Source organism: Cupressus sempervirens, chromosome 1 (assembly GCF_028749045.1).
Source record: "Cupressus sempervirens isolate cs-2001-9-10 chromosome 1, ASM2874904v1, whole genome shotgun sequence".
Lineage (NCBI taxonomy): Eukaryota > Viridiplantae > Streptophyta > Pinopsida > Cupressales > Cupressaceae > Cupressus > Cupressus sempervirens.
This window is the reverse complement of record NC_143118.1, coordinates 531,732,595-531,742,653: the sequence shown is the minus strand read 5'-3', so window position 1 is coordinate 531,742,653 and position 10,059 is coordinate 531,732,595.

Genomic DNA, 10,059 nt, shown 5'->3' with positions numbered 1-10,059 from the left:
TGGTATTTCTATTATGAGGAGTATGTGATTAAATCCTGAAATAGATAAAAGACAAATACTAATGTTGAATCTAGAAAGTATCATTTTCTGATGTCTATGTACAGTTTTGGGGATCTCTGCAACCTATTCCAAATTGGAAATGTCAAGATGGAGAAAACACGAAAATCTTTTTTTCTTTTTGAAGGGAGGTTGACCTTGACCCTAATAGCAGGGCACAATTATACCTTGAAAAGTTGACCTTGACCTGCACTATGCTGACAAAAATTTTGTTCTCGGATCTTGCAAGTTTGACGAAAAGGGTATCCAAATCTTCTCTTCAATTCATTGTTCCACACTTGTATCTAAAATTAAAATGTTTTTGTTGTTTGGATGAGGGGTTTGCCTTGGTCAAACCCCAGTTTGGAATCAACCTTAATAATAGAATTGAAATAAGGATTGCTAGAAAGTAGTAGAAATAAATCTAACAATGAAGCTATGATATTCAATGGATATGCAGTTATATTGATACGAAAGCTTGAACATAACATTAACAAATGTAAATCAAAACCTCCATGATTGCATGCTTGGAATCCACCTTGATAGAAGAATGAATAAAACTTGAAGATGAACAAAGGAACTTGAAGGAAGATCACACTATCGTGATGGCTAGATCTAGGGTTTAAATGATGAATATTGAATGCTTGAACCAAATCCCTTCAAAAGCTTGAATGCTTCAACCCTTGATCTTCAATGGAAAACTTGAATGCTTGAATGATAGAATTCTTGCTCACTTGAAAATGGAAGCTTTTCGATTGTGCATAGATTATATATAATAAGTGGATGGAAAGAAGATTGTTCAATATCATCATGTGTCTTATGCATTCCTGGGTTAGAGAAAATGAGAGAAGGCTTCCTTATATAGAGATCTAGGGCACTAACTCCTAGAGAAGACTACCATAGGAGCATTAAATCCCATTTAACATTAACCCCTAGGAATAGACCTAGATTAAATGTAATTTAAGAGTCTACCATTTCAAAACTCGAAACAATCGACCCGGAAGTGGGAAAAGAAACTTTCCAAAGCTCGAGATCCCAGAACTTCCAAAAATTAAAAATGAGACCTAAGGTCAAAGATAAGGTTGACCCTGCCCTAGGTCATGGTTTAGGTCATCCTTAACCTAGGTCAGGGTTGAGGTCGACCCTGACCCACCAGGTTGTCCTTGACCCAGAAGTCAAAGTCTTTAGTTTCACAGAGCAGGTTATCAGAAATAGGATGGAAATAAAGAGAGAGAAGCAGAACAGGGAGAAAACTACTAGATCCATGCAAAAACCCACTTAAGGTGCTCGACATGACCCCAGACCACTTACTCAGAGGGCTAAACACTCTTAACATGGAATTTATTCCATTTTAAGACGATATATTTAGCCCCTAGTTTAGCAAGAGTATGAACTCAATGCAAACTCTTGGTAAAGGAAGAGAAGAAAGAAGAGATCTAAGTGGATTCATAATGAGATAAAATAGCAATTAGCTAAAGACATAAGCCCCCAAGCTAAGGATTCTAACTCTACATGCATACATGAGGGTGAAAAAACCAAGGAAAACAAAAACAAAGCAACATAAAAGAAAAGAGTTAGTACTAAACAAACCCAAATCAACTAGCACAAGAAACCTTGCTAAGAAATATTTCTCATACTAATATCATATTTGGAAAGCTATAATAAAAAAATAATTACATAAGAAGGACAAGAGAAACACTATAAATAACAAATCTTCATGATTCAGTCCTACTAGCATGAAAGCGAAAAAGAAAGAAAAAGAAGAAGTGATTTCTTCACCTAGTAAGATGTCCACCTTACTATGAATCACTAAGAGAGTGGAAGATCCAAACAGGTGGCCAAACCTAATAGTTCACCCATAAACTTTGCTTGCAATTGTAAATGTGTCTTCTGATGGCTTTTGGAATACCCATAGATCCATCTTCTTGTATCACTATGAATATGAAATGTGTGTCTTCTCAAGATTTATAAACTTATATGTATTACCTTTGAAAGATTTAGCATATTTAAAATTTATAAAGGGTGTATCTCTTCAAGATTTAGCAACTTATGTGCATTACCCTTACAGGATTTAGCAATGTGTGTCTCTTCAAGATTTAGCAACTTATGTGAGTTACCTTTAGAGGATTTAGCATATATAAATTTGAAAAATGTGTGTCTCTTCAGGATTTAGCAACTTATGTGTGTTACTTTCCAAGATTTAGCATAAAATAAAATAAAATTATAGTACAAGGGAGACCCTATATATGCCCCCCTCCTTATCATGGTTTTTTACTAGACATGATAAGAACAAGGAAGAGGATACCTACTTTACAAGGCAAGAAGATATCATGTTTAACAAAAATGTATACCATATTCTTAACGAGTGATTTTGACCCCTACATCCAAGAGTATGGATAATTGTGAAAAGGATATGTCACTTATGGGGAAAAAAGGGATCCTCAAAGAAAAATATCTTATCAACAAGACCCCCACCATAGAGGAGTGCTTTTACATAGAATATCAGCTTTCAAATCAAATGGGAACAAAGATTCAGTCATCAAGCCCCCTCCAAGGAAGAGGAAAAGGAATCTTTGGAATGAGGAAAACAACTCTAATACCAAAACAAGTGTAAGAGTTTATAACGAACAGAATTTACAACATAAAGAAGAGGTGATGACCTACGACAAAAACCTCTTATAAAAAGATTAGCCGTAGTCAAAACATCAATCTGTATGAAGAAATAATATTGCAATATAAATAAGTACCACTAAGCTAAGGAAATAAGTTCCCTAGACAAAGAGAAAGAAGGAAGAACCTTGCCCCCAGGGAGGAAGACAAGGGATATCTTTGAAAAATAAATGTCTTAGAAAAGATATATTAAATAGAGTATAATAGGAAAATAGGAAGAGAGAATACCAATTAAGCCAAATAAAAGGCCTAATGAATCCTAGGAGACTAGATGAAAATATACCTCTTTCCCCCAGTCCAGAGACAAGAGGAGAAGAGATCTATATTATATCAATAGGAGGAAAATCCCCTATGTCAAAATTATGAAGGAATTATAAAACTACACGAGAGTGAGATACAATTCCTAAAGCATCTCATTCATGAACATTCAATTTAAAATGTCTACAATTAGCAAGTGCGTATTACAATAATGAAAAGGACATTTGTACTTGGATGAGGAATCTTTCGATATAGATTTAAAGATTTATTTTTTGGAATTCATTAATTCAACATATACCTATTTAGCCACCTCTCGATGAATATCAAATTTATCTAAAGTAGGTGTAGGGAGAAGTTTATGAAGAGGAGGATGATGATTAACATCACCTTCCTTCATTTGAGATTTTGAACAACCAAAACCATGCAAATCCGATTTAGAGGGTATATGAACAGGATACTTAATACCATGCTCATTAACTCCAAGACCTAAACCTTTATAACCTTGTTTAGTGATCATTGTATATCCTATAGTGTACATATCATGTAAATCTTCTACATGAGATGATTTTTTATCATGCTCACGAGTAAAAGTTGTATAAGATGCAACAATAAGTTTGGAAGAAGTGTCTTTAACCTTTCGTTTAATATCATCATGACTAAAAAGAGAAGGTAAATCAAAGAAGTATTGCACATCTGTATCCTGAACTATAGCTTGAATACCATCATAAGAACGGGGATTAACAGATGGAGAATTAGGCATGTGATTGGGAATAATAAGATTCAGAATAGGAAGATTAGGAGATGGTGTATCATCTACCAAATCCTTCACATCATCCAAAAGAACAATAAGTCTACCACATGAATATTTAATGAAAGTTTTGAATGTAGGAAGACTAGTATCAGTTAAATTGACAAAAGCACAAGCAAGAATAAAATGAAAGATCATGAAGATAATAAAATGAATGATACTCTCATAAACATCATAATTATGGTAAAGAGATTCCAAAAGAAGAATAATAAGCAACATAACCACACACCAAAGCATCTTAGTAATCTTCATAGTAAATGAAATGCAAGAAACATTTTTGTATTTTATGGAATATATAGATTTTTTTTGTATTTTTGAATTTTAAAATGCAAGAGCATAAACTAAATCTAATCTTAATGCAAGAAAAGACCTAACAAATATGAAATTAAATATAACACCACAAATCACAATAGGGTATCTAATTCCACAAAAGATAGAGGGTAGGTGTGTCAGGTTCACCAAAATGAGTAGAAATAAAATAGGGTTTTCCTTTCTTAACCCTATTTTCAATGTGATGATCCAAATTAATTAAGCACAAGAAAGTGATCAATGCATAAATGGATCATGTGATGGAGAATAGGGACAAAGGAGGTTTAATGATCTTTCTATTATGAGGAGTATGTGTTTAAATCCTAAAATAGATAAAAGACAAATACTAACCTTGAATCTAGAAAGTGTTGTTTTCTGATGTCTGTGTATAGTTTCAAGGATCTCTACAACCTGTTTCGGACTGGAAATGTCAAGAGGGAGAAAACCCATAAATCTTGTTTCCTTTTGAAGGGAGGTCAACCTTGACCCTAATAGTGGGGCACAGTCTTACCCTAAGGCGCAATTATACCCCAAAAAGTTGACCTTGACCTGCACTGCTCCAACAAAATTTATGTTCACGGATCTCACAAGTTCAATGAAAAGGGTATCCAAATCTACTCTTCAATTCGTTGTTCTACACCTGTATCTGCAAGAAAAATGGTTTTGTTGTTTGGATGAGGGGTTTGCTTTGGTCAAACCCGGTTTGGAATCAACCTTAATAATGGAATTGAAATAAGGAATGCTAGCAAGTAGTAGAAGTAAATCTAACAATAAAGCTATGATATTCAATAGATATGAAATTGTATTTGAAATGTAAACAAGTATATTGATACGAAAGCTTGAACATAACATTAATAAATGTAAATCAAAACATCCATGATTGTATGCTTGGAATCCATCTTGATAAAAGAATGAATAAAACTTGAAGATGAACAAAGGATATTGAAGGAAGATCACACCGTCATGATGGCTAGAATGCTTGAACCAAATCCCTTCAAAGGCTTGAATGGTTCAATCCTTGATCTTCAATGGAAAACTCTAATGCTTAAATGATAGAATGCTTGCTCACTTGAAAATGGATGCATGTCAATCGTGCATAGATTATAGATAATAAGTGGATGGAAAGTAGATTGTCTGATATCAACATGTGTCTTATGTGTTCCTAGGTTGGAGAAAATGAGAGGAGAAGGCTTCCTTGTATAGAGATCTAGGGCACTAACTCCTAGAGAAGGCCGACATAGGAGCATTGAATCTCATTTAACCTTAACCCCTAGGAATAGACCTAGATTAAATGTAATTTAAGATTCTACCATTATGAAACCTGAAATAGCCAACTCAGAAGTAGGAAAAGGAACTTTCCAAAGCACGAGATCCCAAAACTCCTAGAAATTGAAAATGAGACCTGGGGTCAGGGACGAGGTCGAACCTGCCCTAGCTACTATTTAGAAACCTGAAACAGTCGACCCAGAAGCAGGAAAAGAAACTTTCCAAAGCTCGAGATCCCAAAACTCCCAAAAATTAAAAATGAGACCTGGGATCGAGGATAAGGTCAACCCTGCCCTAGGTCAGGGTTGAGGTCATCCTTGACCTAGGTCAAGGTTGAGGTCAACCTTGACCCACCAGGTCATCCTTGACCCAGATGTCAAAGTCTTCAATTTCAGAGAATAGGTTGTCAGAAATAGACTGGAAATAAAGAGATAGAAGTAGAACAGGGAGAAAACTACCAGATCCATGCAAAAACCCACTCAAGGTTCTTTACATGACCCCAGACCACTTACTAGGAGAGCTAAACACTCTTAACATGGAAGTGCTTCCATTTTAAGATGATGCATGATCGTTCAACTTTTTTGGAAGTCATTTGCAATCTTATGTACAATGTTTTGTGTAACATGTATTAGAAGTCTAGAGAATATGATAAAAGTTTTGTTTAGGCTTCTTGATTGATCATATGTGAATGGGTCAATTATAAGCACCAATTTTGTAATGAGATGTTGATAACTTGTGATAGAGATGTCTTGACAACATATTTGTTTAGAACTAATCCAATAGCTCACGTTTACTACATATTTTTTATCGTTTGGTTAATCAATGCTCAAACCATGGAAAGTATTACAATATTTCACTTTTTTTAATCAATTATGTGGTCCACTCATAAACATCACACATTAAGGAAGAAATTAGGCTTAGCAAAATAAGTCAACTTTGACTATTTGACACTTTTAGCCTAGGAATCTAGCCTTAGTGTGTGATGATTAAGTTGTCTCAATTTTGGATAATGACCTTTCTACTACTTTCTTGCATTCAAAATATTTATTTTGACATTATATATAAGGCACCACATTCGACCATGGATAGTTGGAAGACTTTACCAGAATTCAACTGAATTATTAGATCAACAATTCATTATCTGAAGTCGTTTATGTATTGGCCAGTTTTGTTCTTTACGATCTATGATTATTCATTATGGTCGTGTTTTTGTATTGTCGGGCCATTTGAATGGTTGGGATTCTTTTTTATGGTTATTTTGATGAATATTCATCCTCTTCCATTGATCCTAATTATTAGGCTATCATTTTTATATTCATTAACTATCGACAATTACTAGATAGAATTTTTGGGTTATGCAACATTTATGATAATCTTCGAGTGATATCAAGTGTGTGTGGAGTTAGGCATGTTTAAAATTTTATCATTTTATATCTTGAGATTTTGTTGTACATAGATTATAGTGCATTGGTTCATATTTGTGTGTGTGCTTAGATCCTTCTCAAGAAACAAAAGACTACAAAGAGATATGTATTCTATGAATGTTGATCATGAATTTTTCTTATAGCATTAGCAATAAAGTATGCTTTTAGTATTGATCTCTATATTTCTCTTTATGATGGGTTGATTTTATGAGATAGTATTAGTCTCTCTTAGTTAAAGAATGGATCAAGAAGCAATGGCATGATGAGAAATAATATGCAAAGTCATTCAAACTATAGGAATGAACATGAGCATGTTGCTTGCAGTCATTGGACTGAATTGACGATGCATGTCTTCATTAAAGAGGAAGATCACATACAAGGTGTTATTATGGTTATTATCCTTGAAGAGGAAGAAATGATATTCAGATGGAGACTTAAGCTTCAGAGTGAGTTTGTATGAAAAAAGGAGAATGCTTAATTCTTTGCAAGCTTGTGCAGTAATTTGACTACTAAAGCTCCATGTTTGGTCAACTTGGAATTAGTTAGAGTAATAAGGTATTTTATTATTAATTAAATTAATTTGATTTAATTATTAAGTGACTTATTATCTCTATTTTACTTAAGCTAAACATTAGGCATATAATAATTAATTATTTTATTAATTATTATAATGCAACCAAGATTAGTGACATTTTAGGGTTTTGATCTCATTTTATAAGGATTGATCTCTCGTTGTAATAAAGACATTCATACACTTTTTGATTCAATTGTGTTTTCTCTTTTGCACATCAAGAATGTCTCCTCTTTCATGGATCTTTGAATTCAAGCCTCCATAGCTTTGCTTCTCTCTTTTTGTGATAGACGTTTGCGTACTAGTGATTCTTGGGAGTTGTGGGTTGAGCTTTCCTCAACTTCAACATAGTATCAGAGCTTCAGACTCTCATACCCCTATTCTCTTCATGGGAGGTTTTGGCTTTGTTTTTTAGATCTATTTTTTCGAAGGACTTTTTATTAGATATGGGGAGACTTAAATTTCTGGTCACTTTGAGCCTAAACAGACATCACTATTGAGCTCAAAATGCCCAAAAACTCTCATTTTGATATAAAATTTGTCCATTTTGCACAAAATTGCAATTTATAGAAAGAAAAAAATTGCCCAAGACCTTACGAAAATTGAGGACGATGATTTTGTTTTCAAATAAAAAAATATTTGAAGGCAATTTTATTATTAAAAAAATGTGCATGTTTTATTAGGGAGCACTTTTTTTTTTTTTACAAAAAAGGGGATAGATGCAGTTTATTTAGGAAAGGGGATTTTTTTGTGTGCCTTACGCAAGCGGCCCCACCCTCTATACCTGAGCCTACATAATTCTGACATCCTCGTCAGCTTGTGCAAGTAATCCATGACCCCCACACACCTCTTCTCGGTCCCCGCTCTCATGCTATCAGATGTACCTCATCTCGCACTTCTGCTCTCCAACGTCATTGACTTTCATGCACCTCGAGTTAGATTGTGTTGACCCCTCATGTGCCTTGGGGGCCATGTCAATGGGCCCGCACACCCATGTGGCACATCCTCTGCTACATGCGTCAAACAAGTGGTTTGATTCCTAGCCACATATTATTTGGCAGTATTTCCAATTTTTTGGCCCTTTTAAGGTATCCAGTTTTGGATAGCGATTTGTGGTTTCTTTAGCAGTTTCAGCCTAATTAAAGGTTGTTTTGGCATGTCCAAGGCAATTTTAGCATGTAAGGTGGTTTTTCGGTTTCCCTATTACCAAGACAAATTTTGGCATTTTGTGCAATTTATTGGCTCTTCACTGTGGTTGTTTACCTTCTATTGACATTTTTTTGGCTATGACAATAGTTTTGCAAGTGTGCAAGGTGGTTTTGGGGGTTTATAGGGTAGTTTGTTTGTGACCACTTTATTTTTTGGTACATGCATTTGTTTTCGATGATGGTGGATTTTTTCTAGTAAAAGAGATTTTTATTTCTAGCAAGTTTTATTTTTTTGGTGTTTCATTGCCTCGACAGCCATTTGACCATCAAATTTGGGCTTGTTGTCTGCCAGCATCAGCACTACAACATGTGTGTTAGCCCTTCCGGCTCAATTTGGACCTACCTTCAGTTTTTTGCTCATATCTCAGGCATAGGGACTATGTTTTCTACAAACAAGATATCGTAGGAAGTTGGTTCCAAGCCTATCATAATGGTACATGTATTTTTGAGTTTCAATACTTTTTCTAGGACATCTTGAGCATCTGATCTCCATTCTAGAAAAACTTTATATTATTGGAAAGCTTATTTTTTGCTCTTTCCAATGATGTTGGTTATTTTTTCCAAATTCTGCTCCAAGTATATTCTATTTAGTTTTTTTGTTTTTTTTTGCACTCTGGTGGATATCCTGGTTGTTTTAGGTTTAGAGATCATTTTTGTTGCATGGGATGACTCATCTTCGGCTATATTTTCTATTGTAACAGCCTTATGTCTCTTCTAATTTTTTTTACATCTATTGTAAGCATTTTGCAAAATGCATTGAGATAAAGTGACATTTATATCTGTATTTTTTACTTTACTTATTTGTCTTGTTTTGTCTTTTGATTTGAGCAGTTTCATCTAAGGACACTCGTACAGATAACTATATTCTTGGGATCTATCATATCTTGTGTCTTATTGTGTGTACACTACTTTGATTAAGTGTCATGGGGCATTGATGTTTGTCTTTATTTTTCATCTACCTTTGTCCAGTGAGTGTCTCTTCCGTGACATTGGCCTCGTGATGTGTCTGAGATTGATCACCTTATGACACTATTATGTATTTTTCTATGCATCTTGATCATGATTCCTTGACATGCAATTCCTATTGGTCACTTTTTTTATTGCATGTCACCTCCCCCTTGTCTACACTAGGGAAGGGGTCTTCTATTGGTTCTTAGCTTCCTTGGTTCGTTGAAGTGAGTTATGTATACAATATTTGTTCCTATGTACTAGGCGGATGCAATGGCTGGTTACCTATGGATATCAGTGAGATGGATCATTTACCATATGGACACTTCTTTTCCTTCCTATGTTGGATGCAACCTTCCATGTTTGATTGATCAACTCTTCAAGCTTTGGTGTTTTATGTCATTGTTTGTCTCCTAATTTGAGTTGTGTCATCTAAGGGCACTCATGCAAATTATAGTATTATCTATCTAGACTAGTTCTATTTCAATGGAGGTTCTTAGATAAACAATTGTCTTTTAACAAAGTTTTGCAACTTTCTATGCTTCAGTAGTGTTCTTCATG